The sequence below is a fragment of the Zophobas morio genome, unplaced genomic scaffold, assembly GCF_036711695.1.
Source record: "Zophobas morio isolate AGI-343-1 ecotype UQ-CSIRO unplaced genomic scaffold, CSIRO_AGI_Zmor_V1 ptg000029l, whole genome shotgun sequence".
In the NCBI taxonomy this organism is placed as follows: Eukaryota; Metazoa; Arthropoda; class Insecta; order Coleoptera; family Tenebrionidae; genus Zophobas; species Zophobas morio.
The window spans coordinates 1,336,953-1,355,083 of NW_026972134.1; the positions used below are offsets into that span (position 1 = coordinate 1,336,953).

Consider the following 18,131-nt stretch of genomic DNA (forward strand, 5'->3'; position numbering starts at 1 on the left):
AAAAAAAAGTATGTTGACAGTATGAAATAAAATACATAACAACATACGTCCGGTAACTCTTTTCGCAGTACTCGTTTCGAAATTAAAGACTCGGCTACCTACTCGTCCTGAAACATATTACTCGTACTGTAAAATTTGAGCTACCGGACCGGACCGTATTTAGAATAACTTTAATTACCATTTATGTTTTCATCAACACTAACAAATATTTAAAATAACAAGTAATAATTTGTTTGTATTGTTTATTCATTATAATAATTCCATTTATTCACCAGAAACTTTTAAACGAAATAAAATCTAATCGACTAGAAATAACGGCAAAGTTGTGCTAGGCTCATCTGGCAACGTTGCAAATTATATAAATGGTTACTATGAGATTTTTACACATTGTTTTCGTCGCCCTCTGTCGAGTGGTAGCTTTATTAAATGTATTGTTGCTGCGATTTGGGTTATCTACGCGCGCGATTGGTGTCCAAGCTTTTCGCCGGCGTTTGACGGCCGACTATTGGTGCGCCATCTCTTGTTCGCCGGCCGTTGGCCTGTTCGCTTCAAACAATAGCATGGGTCTATCTATATGTATTTAATCAATGTATTGTAATAGTCCATCCGACGAACGGCTATTTTCATATTTTCTCGACGTTTCATTATTCCTGCAATATGAAACGATAGGTCCACGTATCCGACAGTCTGTCTGTTTTTTTACACTGGCTATTATTATCTACATATATCACTCGATCACTCCACCGAGCATATAAATACATATCTATTTAATCAATGCAAGGAATAAATGAATACTGTATGTTGGGCTGCCTATTCGCTCATTTCATATTTACTTCCCGAGCGTAAGTGAACAAAGTATTGTAATCGAATCCGTCGGCCGAGTCTATAGGTACTTTTACGCTTTCTCGACCTTTCCTGACCCCTAGAGCCCTAAAGTACGAAGAAATAGGTCTCCCTACGTTTCCGTCTGACTGTCTGTCTGTCCGGATTTTTTTAAACAGATAATCTCTGAGAGTACTGGGTCGATTGTTGTCTAGTTTTTAATTTATAATTAGGAATATCATGTAGATGGTCAAACGCTAACGAAAATTTGTCTAAACATCCCCACTTGATGACGTCCTTCAAAATTGTGCACAGTAAATGGGTTTTAAATTTTATTAAATAACATAGTCCTATACATGGTACAAGAGGACATGGTCCTACACATGTAGTTTATCACTCCGTGTTGAGTTTTTAACCGAAACGTCCAGACTTTTGGAAAAAAAATCAAAGTCATGAAACAACATTTTGCACTTTAATTTTGAATCTGCAAAGCGGAATGCTTTGAAATCTTGCAGATGTTTTAAAGTTATGATAAGCATGATAAATTTTTAATCAAGATATATTTGCTTGTCTCCTCCAAAAAATTGATGACGTCACCTCAACATGCTTTAAATATATTTTATTATGTCCGTATTTGTGCAACTTGCGCCACCACGCGCAGGACCTGCGAGGGTGTTATTTATGTTGCGGTTTTTACTTTACAGAGCTTAACACAAAACAAACAGCAAAATCTAATTTTATGGTTTTTTAAAGAAGCGAGGGAAGCTCTATCGAAATAAACTTCGACCAATTTTTTTGTCATTGTGTTAAGTGGTGATGCGTTTCTAAGCGTCCCTCGCTGCTTCCTGGGTTCGATGATGGATGCTGGTGTCGCTACTTCAACGTTTGGAGACCCGTTCGGAGAGTTGAGTTATTAATAAAAACTTCGATTTAAAGCAACTACAAATACATTGTTACGTTTCGAGAACAAGCAGAGAACAGAGAGAAGCGTCATAGTTTAAATCAAATGATGGTTGCGGACTCCTTCAATTTATGTTGGTAGCACTGTTTGTTTCTAACTAGGGATAAAAGTAACTAGAAGAAATGTCATAATATTTGTAACGACGCGTTTTATTTCCGATAAATTGACACTAAACTTACCAGAATATTACAAGTTGCTTACTGTTTCCTTCACTTTCATTCAGGTCACACGAATTACAATTATAGTGAAACAAAGTTTTTATGGCGTCGACTATTTAAATTTGGCGCTTGCCTTTGGCGGTTGAGGACTCCAATGTCAATACGGGTGGTTTTGCAAAATCAGCTTCTATGTCGCATCTAAATTAACTATGGTAGAAGTTTAAGATCTCCTTTTTGATTAATACAAAAAGGGGGGATGAAACTGAGGAGGCTGCTCGGTGTGCATAGGGTCGCTTTAAAAGGACCAATATTGTTGGTATGAACAATGAACATCTATGCTTGTGATTTACTATTCTATTCATATTTTTTAGAACTGTTTATAGAGACTGACTCAAAAAATTAATGAATGAGTCAATTTATTTTATTGATTAAACTCCAAAAGAGAATGGTTTGAAATCTTGTTGACGTTTTAAACTTATCGTAGGCATGGTAAATTTATAATCAAAATAGATCTGTCTATCCCCTCCAAGAAATTGGTGACGTCATCCCAAAATTTTGCCGAATAAATCCTATTGAAAGTGTGCAAAATATGCTGAGTCAATATTTGTTATTTAGCCATTGCATTAATATTTTTAGAATTGCTTGTACAGGGTGATGGATGGGTCTGTTTATGTTATTGATTAAATCAGGAACAGCTCACTCCGTTTTTCCGAAGATTTAAAGATACTGTTACGAAAGAAACTCATACGCCTCCCTGGTACGATCTATGGGTTCTAGTATGTACGGCGATGATGACTTATCGCCGATGACGGGGTCGGGCGGCCTTCGTTATAGAAAAGCCTTGAAGCGGAAGTGGATGGATGGATTCCAGAAAGACCTCGATCAAAAAACCTCTAGAAGGAGAGTATACGTTTAAATGGAGGTCACCTTCGGGAACAAGGATTATTCAGTCGAGTCGAATCCAGCGAGTGTCGAGAAAATCCACTTCGAGTGTGAGGCAAATTCTGTTGAAATAACCTTCGACCATTTTTTTTTGGCAATGGTATGATTCACAAAAAAATCACAGCAGGATTATTTTTAAAATCTGTGTTACAACATTTAGTAGAGAGATAAAAAAAGATACGCGCTCTGTTGTGATATAAATGAGATTAAATTTTCATATACAAAAGTGTTTATAAAAAATGTTTTATTTATTACAATTTTCGATCATCGATATTTCAGTTTTTTCAAATTGAACACCCTATATTTTATACTGCATCTTATTTTGCTCTTTATTTTCTTTCTTTTTTGTTGGGTATTTTCTATATTTAAGGTTAATATTTCCTGCGATTTTTTACTTGTAGTAATAATAATGACTTTACTGCCCGACAGGTTCTTCACCCACTTATAGGACAATTATAAAAAAGATACATGCACACACAGAAATTAGTACCTACTGGGTACAATATCGATAAATAACTGCATAATAAAATGTACATAAAAACTAAAAAAGGAAAGAATAAATAATACTACGAGTAATAATAATTAATAAAATTACTGGCTGCTCGTGAAAATATCCAAGTAAAAATGATTAGCCATCCGACACAAGGTTGTTAAGGGTGCTTTTCTGAGTAAATTCGTCTTCGCAGTTGGAATTCTAAATGTAACATCATAACGAGCACTTGGACGAGGAACATGAAACTTTAACGAATTAACGAAATAACTGCAGTCCAGCCTACCATGTAAATCTTCCAAATAAATCTGGCACCAAGTCGTCTTCTTCGAAAGGCTAACGAGTCAAGATTGTGTGTATCTAAAAGTAGATTATAGTCAGTACTTGCAGACTTGCACCCCCCTGGCTTAGTATAAAATACACACTTTAATTTAAATCCAAATTGCAATTTCTAGGAAGTGGATAATAGTTTTTGAAATGGCTTCGGCATTCAGTGCTTGCAGCGGCACATATCCCAAAAATTCTTCGCAAATTATTGGATTTTTATTGTCTTGATCACAACGCAAATACCGAAATACAATCAATAATTGTTCTGTGCCACTAATATTAGCAGTCTCATCAGCCAACACCTAAAAAACGGATGCCTGATTCACCTCCTCAATTCGAAAATGGAGCAAATATACTATATCCTATAATGTATGGGTGCACCCCCCTGGAAATAATCCTGCCGGCGCCCAGGGTCAGTACCACGTGGGGGATAACTCCCAACAGCCTTGAATGACAAAAACTTTAAAAAGCGACGTTGGATTTTTTCTAACACTAACTGGTGACAAATAGTTCTAATATGGAGACCAAATGTTGGAAGGAAATTCAAGTTTAGACAAAACAAAAGAAAAATACCAGTGGATTGCGAAATAGTTTAGCAGTTCGCATAATGAAGCCTAAAGTTTAGAAGTAGCACAGGCAATACTCTCATTATAATTTTCGAAAGTTATATTAGTGCCTAATAGTTCTCCAAGGTCTTTCAAAGGGTTCCTTTGGATAACGGTACGTCATTGATCTTATAAGAAGAAGGAACACTATGTTTTCTACGAGTGTACTGTTACGAAATAAACCCATACGCCGTCCCAGTACGACGCCTATGGGTTTTCTAGTATGTGCGGCGATAATGGGTCTTCGGTGACAGCGGCCGTTCGCTAAAGAAAAGCCTGGAAGTGGAAGTCGCGGTGGGTGCTCCAGACAAGTTTAAAAGCGGTGACGGAGGCGTTTCAAGAAGAACCGCGTGGCTGTTTAAATGGAAATCACCGTCGTGAGTGAGCAGAGGAGTCCGAACAATGGGAGAAGTAGAGTTTAATTAAATCCATTCCAATCGGAATTATTTTGTACATAATCAGTATGTAATTAGTCGTGTAAATTCGAGTTATTAAGAAATAAATTGTTGAGTTTAACCCATGCCGATTTTAAACACCAGTTCAACGTAACAGTACGAAACTATACATTTGTCAATATTTAATTTTAGCTTAGTACGAAGAGTACAAAGTACAATCTTATTCAGGTTGTGCTGCAGATAATTAACATCATTCACACTCGAAATTTTAGAGTAAATCTTCAAATCATCAGCATAGGCAAGTGCATGATAAGATAATGATCCAAGAAGATCATCAATGAACAATTGAACAGTGGTCCAAGATTGGACTCTTGAGGCACGCCTGATGTTGAGACATATTCTTGTGACTTATAACCATTGTAGGAGACATAATTGATTCGATCTGATAAAATATGACGTTATAATGGCCAGGAATGATTGAGCAAAACCGAAGAAACTAAGTTTGTCTAAAAGAATTGATGATCCACAGTATCGAAGGCGCTTGAGAAGTCGGTGTAAACCACATCACCTTGGCCGTTATTATCCAATTCTTCACAAATAAACTGGGTAATTGTAACAAGATTGGTAACTGTTGATCGTCCAGATATAAATCCATGTTGATAAGGAGAAATGTCGGTTTGAATATTATTAAAAATTGCTTTATATATAACTTGTCCAAAGATCTTAGCAAAGTTGGACAATATTGCGATTGAACGGTAATTTTTCAGTTGCGACTGTTCATTCTTTTTGTGAATCGGAATTATCCTAGCTCGTTTCCACTTAACTGGAAAAGTAGAAGTGGATATTCCTTTATTAATGATCAGAGCTAAAGGCTTAACTAACGCAAATCTAATGTCATGAATGACAAAAATTGGAATCTGATCTTCACTTACATTATTTTTGATAAGGAGGGTTGACATTATTTTAAGAAGCTCTTCTTCGGAGACGGGCATAAGTTTAAAACTTGGTAGGTTACTATGAATATCATTTACTGATAGGTCTGACGAAGGACGATATCAGAAAGGACTCTTGCAAACGCATTAACCGTATATTCAGACGATTCGTATGCTACTTCTTCATCGTGCAATTTACCAGAATGCTACGTTGTTTCATATGAATAAATTTGAAAACTTCCTTAGGATTGTGTTGAACAGACATTTCAACTATATGCAAATATGAATTATAAGCTTCAGCTACTTCAGATTTGGAAATTGCAGAGTCGCTTAAAGTTATCAAGAAATACAGTACTATTAGTTGAGAGCCATTTTTGTCTATAATAGTTTTTATTTTTTATGTGTGAGATTATATTAGGGGTAAATTAAGGAGGATAACAAGGTTTATACGGCTTGTTGTAAGGTACAGAACGTTCCAAAATATTAATGAGTCTGATATAAAATGCATCAAGTGCTTGATTAACATCATTAAACTTATAAAACACACCAATCAGTATTGATGAGATCATCATATAATAAAATAAGATTAGCTCTACGAAAGTTGAAGGTTTTATTAAAAGTAGATGGAAAGGTAGAACACCCAGGATGAGACAACATTTTAATCGACATCGATAAGGCTGGATGATATGGATCTTCTGGAACAAATGGCTTCTGGTCATAACTGACTTCCACTTAATGTTGAAAATTAAAAAAAAGTTAGTTATTTACAATGCCGCTGTGTTGTATTAATTGGAGGGAGTTACAAAGACTGCGGAGTCAGCAAACTTTGGAACATGCATAATCATTATTATGAAAATTCGGCAGATTGAAATCGCCAATTAGTAAAACGGTTTTATCACAAAGAAAAGCCTCAAGACCTTCAAAAAATAGTTCGTAATCATCAGCAGGAACATTAGGAGGTATATATCATAACGCTACAAGAAAAAAAGTATTTAGTTCACATTTGCAAATGAGAGAATCAGTTAGAGGTATAAGATTTGAGATATTCGTAGTATTTACAGTTTCAACAAAAATATTTTTAGAAACACTAAGGAGGACACCACCACCATCAACTCTGCTTACGATATTTGAATTTGCTGTCACACCTGAAAACGTTATGGTTACAAAGAAATAGCTCAGCACTATTTATGGTGTCGTTTAGCCAGGATTTAGCAATGACAACAATATCAAAAGATAATTCACAGGCACTGACATAAAAAGAGTTTTAGAGCGTAATCCGCGACAGTTTTGATAATAAATTGAAAGATGATTATGAAAGACACTGTTGGGCACATTTACTTTTCCGACGTAGGTATATGTAATAATGATTGTGGGAATGCCGTTTTTATATCGTATTCTAAGATTGGCTTCACCTTTGGCTTGACGATGAACTAATTCAGTTTTGATGTGTTTGTATATTGGAATCTGCATTGGAGTGCGATCAGATGACATAGCTTGTTTTGAGCTTGAAAGAATTACGTAATGCAGTGTACACATTATCAACTGAAGCTATTAGAAGAATGAGAACAAAAATGGAGTAAGAAACGATAATAAAATACAGCATCTTCCATTTGAAAAAACTGAAATATCGATATTTAAAAATTTTAAAGTTTTAGATTTTTTGTAGCCACTCTGTATATTAAAATTTTATTTAATTGGTACCACAACACCGCGCATACCTTTGTTTGTCCTGTCACAAAATATTGACAGACTTTAAAAATAAGCCTATTGCGATTTCATTTGTGAACCTGTGGGGTTGATGTTGCTCAGGTGCTCAATAACTTTCAATCCCCAACAATTAACAATTTATTCACAAACTTTGTTCACATAAGAGGAAATACAAAACGGTGTTGACATCAGAGCAAAATTAAAAACACAGACCACACACTTTTACACTTTAGACAAGAATTCAAGAAAGTCTTATGGAGAGAGCGCAAACAAAATTTCAGTGGTTTGCGTCTCTACTAAATGTTACTCCTACGCCCGATATAGGGCGCTGTTGCTAATTAAAATTGCACAGTGAGCAATACGCATGGCGATTTTGGTTGATGAATCATTTTAAACAAGCCAATTTGGAGAAAGTTCTACTGAACGGTATTTTGTCTTTTCGTCTTGTGATTTCGTTTTGTGATTTCCCAAAGAGGAACAGCTGCTGAAAAAATGGATTGAAAATGTCAACGCGCCTCTTTTTAGTTCCATGGAATCAAGCGAAATCTATAAAAAATATGTGTGTGATAGACATTTTTCTACCGATTTCAATGTTCCTGGAACAAGACGGGGACTTCGTAGAGATGCTTTTCCGAATATTTGTTTATCAGCAGGTATGTACAAACAATTACAATTGTATTACAAAGTGTCATCAGTAATAAGTAATGAGCGATAAAAAATATACACTGCCGAGCATAAAATTCGGGTCACCCGTAATTTTTTTCCGATATAACATACTCTACGAACTGATTGCTTTAAAAAAATGTTGTTGTTTCGATAAGCGTTTGACAAAAAAGGAGTCCTCCAGCCAAATTCTTAAAAACCATTATCAGCATTGTTTTTTTTGGTGTTATCTGTCAATTGCAAATTCATCTGCAAAAAGTGAAAAATGTAAACATAAGCGAGTGGACAGTTCAGATTTAAATCCCATTCAACATGTTTGTGATGAGATAGGGAAACGTTTACGCAGACATGTGCCGGCCCCCAGAAATTCTAGAGAGCTTCGCAACATAGTGGTGCAGAAATGGAACAATCTTCCGCTGAATATAATCCAAAATCTTATCCAAAGCATGCCTCGTCGTTTGCAATTTCTTTTGTTTCATCGAAAAGCATATCAGCGTAAAATTGTTCATTTTCATTACTTTGCATATCAAAGTAAATTTGTTCATTCCCATTAATTTCAATAGACTTTGAACAACAACTTTTTGTATTGCAGTTGTCCTACAAGGGAAAGAGAAAGATGACGTCCATTTGACGTCAATGGTTGAAGAAGCAGCCAGCCTCAGTAACTAGTGATTTTATTCAATCACCAGTAATCCCAAGTGAGTAACCATGAATTACAATTTTATTGAATCTAGAAATACCTACTCATTATCTCATTATTTATAACATCATTTCATTGTTACAGATGTAGAAGATGAAACTTGTTTCATTCAGCAACAGCTAAGAAACCAGAAACTTAAACCCAAAAGTCGCAGATTTACGTTAAAAGAGAAATTATTGTCTCTAACACTTTTTAAGGCCAGTGCGAAAGCATACCGCTTATTATCCAAGATTTTTTGTTTGCCGTCACCTGGGACATTAATTAATTTATTAAATAAAATTCCACTCCGCCCTGGCTTGAATAAACGCCTAATGGACAGTTTCAAGCAGTCAGTGGCAAAATTAAAAGAAAACGATGAACAAGATGAAGGTGTCATTGATGGCGCAAGTGTTCAGTTTTAAAGTGGGATCCTTGATGAAACGCATTTCACAATGGGGTAAGTAATATTGTATTTACCAGAAAATCTTAATACTAATAATTTTTCTTTTCTTTTTTTTTCTAGGTCTTCAGTGTGACAACAGCTTACCTGCTGAAGCAGTGTAAACTGCAGATTTCATCTTGTTTATGGATATGTTATTTGACAGCCTCAATGGTAATGCAAAACAAGCGCCAGTAAGTAAACCATTTAAAGGAGGGGTTTCGACTGATTCTGGACATAAAAAGTGGTGGGAAGAATCTGTGAAAGTAATTAAATCAATGCGTTTTTGGAATAGTAAAAAGGGCATATATGTAAAAGTCCCATCGACCAAAAATTTAGTTAAAACAATTGAAGGTTTCTTGTATTTACGAACAAGATTGTTGACGCGAGTAAAGTACTTTTTGCCAGGTGCTTTGAATCAAGAACACAGATTTGTGATCTTGAAATGTTATATTATGTTGATATAGTTCAAAAGAAAAATATATTTGTAATCAAAGTATCGACGCGGCGGCACTGGATCGAGCGTCTGAAACATCATTCCGCCCGTTGATAATAAGACAAATTTGATATTATCGTTATCTCTTTTTTATTATCAACTTTTATACAATTTATATCACAATAAATTAGACTGTATTGATTTAATATATAGTTCTGTTTTATACTGATTCTAGCCGTACAAACATCTCAGTTTGCTTTTCAGTTTCGGCTATGTCTAATTTATTCAACAAAATTGCACATTTATATGATATTAATTTAGATTCTAGTTGTAGTATTTGTAATTGCATTGTAAATTTGGTTTAATGTTTAATTAGTTATAAATACTTTTGTTTTTTAAATATTTATACTTTTTAGTTGCTGTCATGAATCAGTTTAGTTAGTCTGATATTATTCCTGTAATTGGGTGTTACCTGTAGGAATAAATATTATTGTCTGTGTGTGTGATTTAATTAGATTAAGTTTTAATTAAATCGTTTCAATAAATATTATTTTTTTAACAGAAAAGTTTCATTTCAATCTTCAGTAAAAAATGTTCATTATGGTTCAAGCTATTGTCACCCTAACAATATTTCGGTGACAATAGCTTGAATCGTAATGAACATTTTCTACTTCACTTTCACATGCTTTTATTAATAGCGATTCCTTTAAAATTCGCGCTATTTTTGATTTAGTTGTCCCCACCTCCACTGGCGGCGCGCTATTTCTATTACCATTGGTAGTACAGTAGATTCCCATCTAAAGTGTGTGGTCTGTGATTAAAAAGTACTAATTCTCACTAGCCCTCTGATGGGGGGAAACGTCGCGGTACAGGCTCACATAGATGGCGCCACAAACCCTTCCATTGCAAAAAAATGTCAAGAAAATTGGAATAACGTGGCAACGTCGCATCATAATTTCAAAAATAAACTTTAGTTTCAAAACCTAGAAGGAGGTCAATCAAAATATGTAAAGATATATAGTTTATATAGGGTGTTTCATTTTTACTAGTGAGGTGTCGCAAGTGTGTGGATGTTCTCTCTGTTTCTTGTGAGTTTATACTGAATATTTACAAGTCATTTTTGTACTAATGGTGTATACAAATTAACCGTTATCCGAGAGGTAGTGGTGTAAGCATAGCATCATATTTAATAGTGGTTACTTTGTAAATCTTTTAATTTAGTTAAGCGCGGGAACTCAGCGTTACTGCTGATCGTATACTGGTAAAAACATTCTTTACTGCTGTCGTGTATTTTCTTCTTATGTTGATAATTAAGTGTGACCTTAAAGATTAGTGCAATGTCGAATTGCACTAAATGTAAATCTTCAAAAAAAGACGGTTTAATAGGCTGTGAAGGTATTTGCAATAAGTGGTTTCACTACTCGTGTGTTAACTTCACGGAAAATGAATTTAAACTGCTAGAAAAAAATAAGAACTTATTCTATCTTTGTGATACTTGCAAATGTAGTTGTCAGGTTTTAGAGAAATCCGTCTTCAGTAATGTAAAAAAGAACATTACTGGACTTGCTGATGATATCGCTACTTTGTGTGCAAATTTTGAAAAATTTTCGGTAATTCAATCGCAGAATTTGAATAGTGAAATTGAAAAGATTAAAGTGGATTTACGTACTCACTTTGAGAATGAATTCCAAGAACTTAAAAAATCACTTATAGAAGGTAACTCGATATCAACCTCAGGTAATAAAAATTATGCAGCAGCAATGAAAAATTCATTCACTGTCATTCTTCAACCGAAAGATGTAAAACAAAATATATCAGTGACCAAGTCTGATGTTCTGCATGCTGTTGATCCTGTAAAATCTGGTGTAGCGGTATCTAATACTAAGATGGGGCGCAATGGAAGCTTAATCATTAAGTGTCCTAATAAGGATGATGTTGATAAAATATCGGTTATAGCTGCTGATAAATTAAGTGAAAAGTATGTGGTAAAAGAATTACCGCAACTAAAACCTAGGGTTAAAGTGGTGGGTATTTCAGGTGATGATATCTTACCAAATTATATCGTGAATCAGAATAAAGATTTATTTTCTGATACTACTGCTTGTGAAGTAATTACTTGGTCTGCTCTAAAGAATAAAAAGGGTAACAACACTTTTAATAAACCAGCGAACACTGTAAGGTTCAAGTGGATATTACGGCTTATAATAACATACTTAAGAACGGTTATTTAATCATAGGACTTGCTGCATGGTGTATGATGCTGTGGAAATAAGGCGCTGCTTCAATTGCTGTGGCTACCACCATTTTTCAAAGCAATGTTCTCAAAGAATGCCAACCTGTCCAAGATGTGCTGAACGTCATGTTGTTAAAGACTGCAATAGCGAAAATCTCAAATGCGTTAATTGCGTAGTATTGAATGGTAGACAAAAAGATAAAGTTGATGTAGAACACGCAGCTTGGGATCTTGCTAACTGTAGTGCGTATCAAAGAGCTACATCAGATTTTAAGCGAAATATACTTAGTATCCAATAACAATCACTGCAATCAAGTTCCAGTTGCAATCAGTCTGTATCTTTTAAACAAATCAACATTTATTATCAGAATGTACGAGGTTTAAACACCAAAATTTTAGATATTTACAATAATACACTGTCATCGTTAGAATATGATATATTTTGTTTTAGTGAAACATGGCTAAACTCTGGGGTTAACAACGCCGAAATATTTGATCTCAATCAATTCAATGTATGGCGTACTGATCGCAGATTTATTCAAACATCAACTTCTAGAGGGGGAGGGGTTCTCCTAGCTATACGAAAGAACTATGAGGCAGTACTTGTTGATTTACATCCTTTGTATGACCATCTTAAAAGAATTCCATGGATAGATATAGTAGTAGTTCAATGTAAATTTGCCATAAATTTTTCTGTTTACATAGTTTTGGTATACATTCCACCGAGGTGTTCTGTGGATGAATACTCCGTATTTGTTGAATGTATAATGACAATGAGTTGGTTGTATGAGTCAAAAATTATTATTCTTGGTGATTTAAATGTTACAGAGTTCTGGAATTGTACTACAGGTGATGTTCTTCTTAGTAATAAAGTAGCAATTTTAGGAAATATGTCAAATTTTTATTAGCTCATCCAGTATAATAATAATATAAATTGTGATAATCGAATTTTAGATTTAATTTATGCGAACTTTAATCTCTCTGTAACATCGGCAACTGATTCGGTTACTCCTGAAGATCCTTATCATCCATCACTGGAGATTACATTCGGTATTAGTAATGATAGGACAAAAAAACAGAAACATGGGGATCATATTTTGGAATTTAATTTTAAAAAAGCTAATTTAATTGATCTTTACACAGAACTAGCAGAACTTAATTTTGATTTTCTTAGGAATTTAAATAATATACATGATGCAGTTACTATGTTTTATGATGCCATACATCCAATTTTACGCAAATGTGTGCCTACAAAGAAAAAACCTGCCGGTAATTATCCAGTTTGGTACAATATAAATATAATTAATCTGATCAAACAAAAATATAAATTTTGGCTGCAATTTAAAAAAACGAACTGTGTAATTGCTCATGAAAATTTCAAAGCACTGAGAAGGGACATAAAAAAACTTGTTAAAGATGCTTATTTGATATACATGCGTAATGTCTCAGCTAATGTTAAAAACGATCCGAAAAGGTTTTGGGGATTCATCAAGGCCAAAAACAACATTTCATCTGTTCCTACTACGATGTCTTATAAAGAAAATGCTTTAAACAGCCCCCAGAACATTGTGGAAACCTTTGCAGATTTCTTTAAAACAGCTTTTAACATCTCTAATTCTGTTCAAAATTATGATTACAATAGTTCAAATGATCCAAGTATCGACTACCTCAGTATAGATTACTTCGATGAAGAAATTGTACTCAAAGCTATGCGTAAATTGAAACCAACTATGACTGCAGGACCGGACTTAATACCATCATTCTTAGTGAAAGATTGTGCGACAATTTTTGCAAAACCGGTGACAATATTATTTAACGTAATCTTGCGTACATCCACATTTCCTGATGTATGGAAGCAGTCGAGGATTACTCCTATTTATAAAAATGGCGATAGATCTAATGTTACCAATTATCGACCCATAGCAATAATTAACAATCTGGCAAAAGTTTTTGAACATGTCCTTCATATTTTAATCTATCCACATGTTTCGAATATGATCACAGATAGTCAGCATGGTTTTGTGAAAGGTAGGTCTACGGTGACTAATTTGGTGCTGAAGACACAATATTTATCTGAGGTGTTAGACGAACAGGGTCAGGTGGACTGTATTTATACTGATTTTTCCAGGGCGTTTGACCGTATAGATCATCGCCTTATGTTGACTAAACTAAAATATTTTGGTTTCTCAGATCATTTGATAACTTTAATAAATTCTTACCTCTTGGGTAGAACTCAGTATGTCTTTTTGAATGGCTATCGGTCTAAATGGTATGAACAACTTTCAGGTGTGCCTCAAGGCTCGGTTCTTGGGCCTCTATTGTTTAATATGTTTATTAATGACATAACTTTACATTTAACAGCGAAGTGCCTAATTTATGCTGATGATCTAAAAATTTTCCATCAAATTCGAAATTGGAGTGACTGCCTTAATCTTCAACGTAATCTGAATACATTAAGTGACTGGTCTGTAAGTAATAATCTTCCACTAAACTATAGTAAGTGTTATGTCATGACTTATTCAAGAAAGCAAAATACTATCGATTTTGATTATTCCATAGCTAGTAACGTTTTGGAAAGACTACACCATATAAAAGATTTAGAAGTTACATTTGACCTAAAGTTGAATTTCATACAGCATATTGAATGTATCGTTGCGTCGGCATACAAATCTCTTGGCTTTATCATTCGCAACTCCAAAGGAATAGAGGTGATAGATTCGTCGAAGATGTTATATTTTAGTTTTGTTCGGTCTAGACTTTTTTTTTTATATATATATATTCATATCAACAGGGTAGAAAAAGTACAGCGACGCTTTCTTAAATTTATTGCATTTTTGGAGGATGGTGTTTATCCTGTTCAAGGTTTTCCAAATAATCTTTTGCTATTTAGATTTCAAATGCCAAGTCTGGTAAAAAGACGTAGCGTCGATAGTATCGTTCTTCTATCAAACATTATTAATAATGGCATTAATTGTCCTGCTCTCGTGTGCCAAATTTACTTACGTGTGCCTAGATCCAAGAGTGGCAGAATTTTTGAACTCCCTCATTCGAGTACTAATATGTTAAAATCTTCGCCATTGTATCTGGCAATTATGAACTATTTGAATGTAGAAGAAACTATTGACATATTTTGTTGCAAACCAGGTGATATTAAAAAAAAACTCCAAACTCTATCTTAATTATCTATTTTGTTCGACCTATGTGTTTGGGTTTTGTTTGTTTTATTTATTTTATTAAATTTGTTTTCTTTTTTGGTAGTTGTGGATCTCGGTAAATGGGTTACATACCTGTCGAGTTCCCGTATTTCAATAATAATAATAATAATAATAATAATAATAATAATAATAATAATAATGTGATGCGCGGATAAATGGTCGGTAGTTACGCTGGACTTTTGGGGATGGGGTGAGATTAGAGAATAATAGCAGACTAATTTGTATGCTGTAATTCTAGAATCTCGAAAGTTGTTCTGTTAATCTAATCAATTCATATCATTACTTGGTCTTAGTACCCGTAATGATAGAAGTCTTGCCTGAATGCCGGTCATTTCCGGGTCAGTGGTGGGTCTTAATATTAAAAGTAGAAATAATAATAATATGAAAGATCAATACGTAGCGAGATTAAAATTAATATTGAAGACACAGTTAAATGGAAAAAATTTAATGAAAGCAGTAAATACATTCTGCGTTCCACTGCTAACATATTCTTTTGGAGTCATTAAATGGTCCAAAACTGATCTTGAAAATTTAAACATCGCAACAAGGAAAATCTTCACACAGTATAGAAGGCATCACCCAAAATCGTCGATTGAAAGATTCTCATTACCAAGACAGAATGGAGGAAGGGGTTTCCAGAACTTAGAAAACTTATATCAGAGACAAATTTCAGATTTGAAGAAGTATTTCTTGAAACGAGCGGAAAGAAATGAAATGTTTCACACCATCACAAGAGCAGATTTGAACCACACACCCTTAAATCTGTCGAACACCGAAGAAATCCACACCCCCCACACAATAGATAAAATAATAAGTGGGCTAAAACAAAAACAACTACATGGAAAATTCTACAAAGACTTAGAAGAAAATCATGTCAATAAGAAGATGTCATTGATTTGGTTAAAAAAATCAAGTTTGTATGCCGAAACAGAAGGATTTGTGTTTGCTATTCAAGACCAAGTAATCAATACCAAGAATTATAGAAAATACATCATCAAAGATCCGAACATAAAAAACGACTGCTGTCGTCTATGCAAAGCAAAACCTGAAACGATCCAGCACATAATCTCTTCTTGCAGCATCCTAGCACAAACTGATTACAAAGCTAGACATGACAACGCAGCCAAAATCATTCACAAAGAATTAGCAACACTTATGAACTTAATCGAAGATACGACACCCTATTACACTTACATTCCGTCTCCATTCCTTGAAAATAACAAATACAAATTATACTGGGATCGCACAATACTTACAGACTTAAACATTACAGCTAACAGACCAGACATCATACTTATCAAAAAACACACGAAGGAAGCCATTCTTATTGACATTGCTATTCCTAACACAAACAACATTATTCAAACATACGACACCAAGATTTCAAAATATCTACAATTATCGATAGAAATGAAATCCATGTTGAATCTTAAAAAAATTTCAATTCTACCCCTAGTTATCTCTAATGTAGGTGTAGTTCCAAATAGCTTAGTTGAGAATTTAAAGTCTTTGCATTTGAATGATTCAATAATTGTCAAAATTCAAAAAGCTGTTTTGTTAGGAACATGTCATATTGTTCGTAAGTTTCTTGAACAGTCTGATCATGTCAGTCAGATTAGATTAGCACCAGTAGGTCAGAGTAGTGTAGGTCACTTTTCATGTGATGCGCGGATAAATGGTCGGTAGTTACGCTGGACTTTTGGGGATGGGGTGAGATTAGAGAATAATAGCAGACTAATTTGTATGCTGTAATTCTAGAATCTCGAAAGTTGTTCTGTTAATCTAATCAATGCATATCATTACTTGGTCTTAGTACCCGTAATGATAGAAGTCTTGCCTGAATGCCGGTCATTTCCGGGTCAGTGGTGGGTCTTAATAATAATACCACATATAACACAGAATAAGGAAATAATTGAAGCCCAAGAACGAAACGATACATACAAATATCTGGGTTTCTGTCAATCCTCCCACATCAATCATACCAAAACGAAAACACAGTTGAAAGATCAATACGTAGCGAGATTAAAATTAATATTGAAGACACAGTTAAATGGAAAAAATTTAATGAAAGCAGTAAATACATTCTGCGTTCCACTGCTAACATATTCTTTTGGAGTCATTAAATGGTCCAAAACTGATCTTGAAAATTTAAACATCGCAACAAGGAAAATCTTCACACAGTATAGAAGGCATCACCCAAAATCGTCGATTGAGAGATTCTCATTACCAAGACAGAATGGAGGAAGGGGTTTCCAGAACTTAGAAAACTTATATCAGAGACAAATCTCAGATTTGAAGAAGTATTTCTTGAAACGAGCGGAAAGAAATGAAATGTTTCGCACCATCACAAGAGCAGATTTGAACCACACACCCTTAAATTTGTCGAACACCGAAGAAAAAGGAGTAGTTAAGAGTGACAAGAGAGGTTCGGTTCTTTCGCTGTGCTGATTTTTCTCAACAATATCGCCAAAACTATTATTGTGATACGTAAGCATACTTTAGATACAGTAATCCCTGCTGAATCCACATTTGGAACGACAGTAATTTGGTAGCTGGTCGCTTTTTACCAAATTTACGGTTTTTTTCAACCAGTTTTTATTTCTACTGTTTGTAGTGAGGTGGGCTATCAGCTTCATTTTTAATGAAGTTTGTTGGGCTGCCTACTCTACTCTCAGAATAAGGATGTCCACAATGAACGTATTCCCAGACAAAGACCAAGCAATTATTTTAGGCGGAGTTGATGATCTCAAATTGTCTGAATATGTAAGTGCAGTAGGTATCCTAGTGCAACCAAAAAACGTCGTTTTCGCGTCTCGGATTGCTAATAACCGCATATGTGTTTATTTAAGCAGCAAATCCCTTGTAGACAAAGTTGTAACTGACCATCCTGTGTTAACAATACAAAATCATTTGATTAATGTAAGGCGTCTCATCAATCCTGCTAGAAGAATAATATTATCAAATGTTTGCCCTTCAATCCCGCACGATATTTTCGTCAATAGTATAAAGACCCTAGGGTTCACGGTTATCTCTCCTATGACTTTCTTAAGAGCAGGTCTTCCTGGAGACGAATATGCCCATGTACTAAGTTTTAGGAGACAAATATTTGTCCAGCCGGACGACAACA

At 34.6% G+C, this 18,131-nt stretch overlaps 1 long non-coding RNA gene across 1 annotated transcript; it reads left to right on the forward strand.

Moving 5' to 3' along the window:
• Nucleotides 1-8,641: 8,641 nt before the first annotated feature.
• LOC135137616 (uncharacterized) lies at nucleotides 8,642-9,884 on the forward strand. Its single transcript, XR_010281889.1, has 3 exons — nucleotides 8,642-8,700; nucleotides 8,787-9,138; nucleotides 9,205-9,884. It is a non-coding gene; the product is annotated as an uncharacterized LOC135137616 (long non-coding RNA).
• Nucleotides 9,885-18,131: the final 8,247 nt, after the last annotated feature.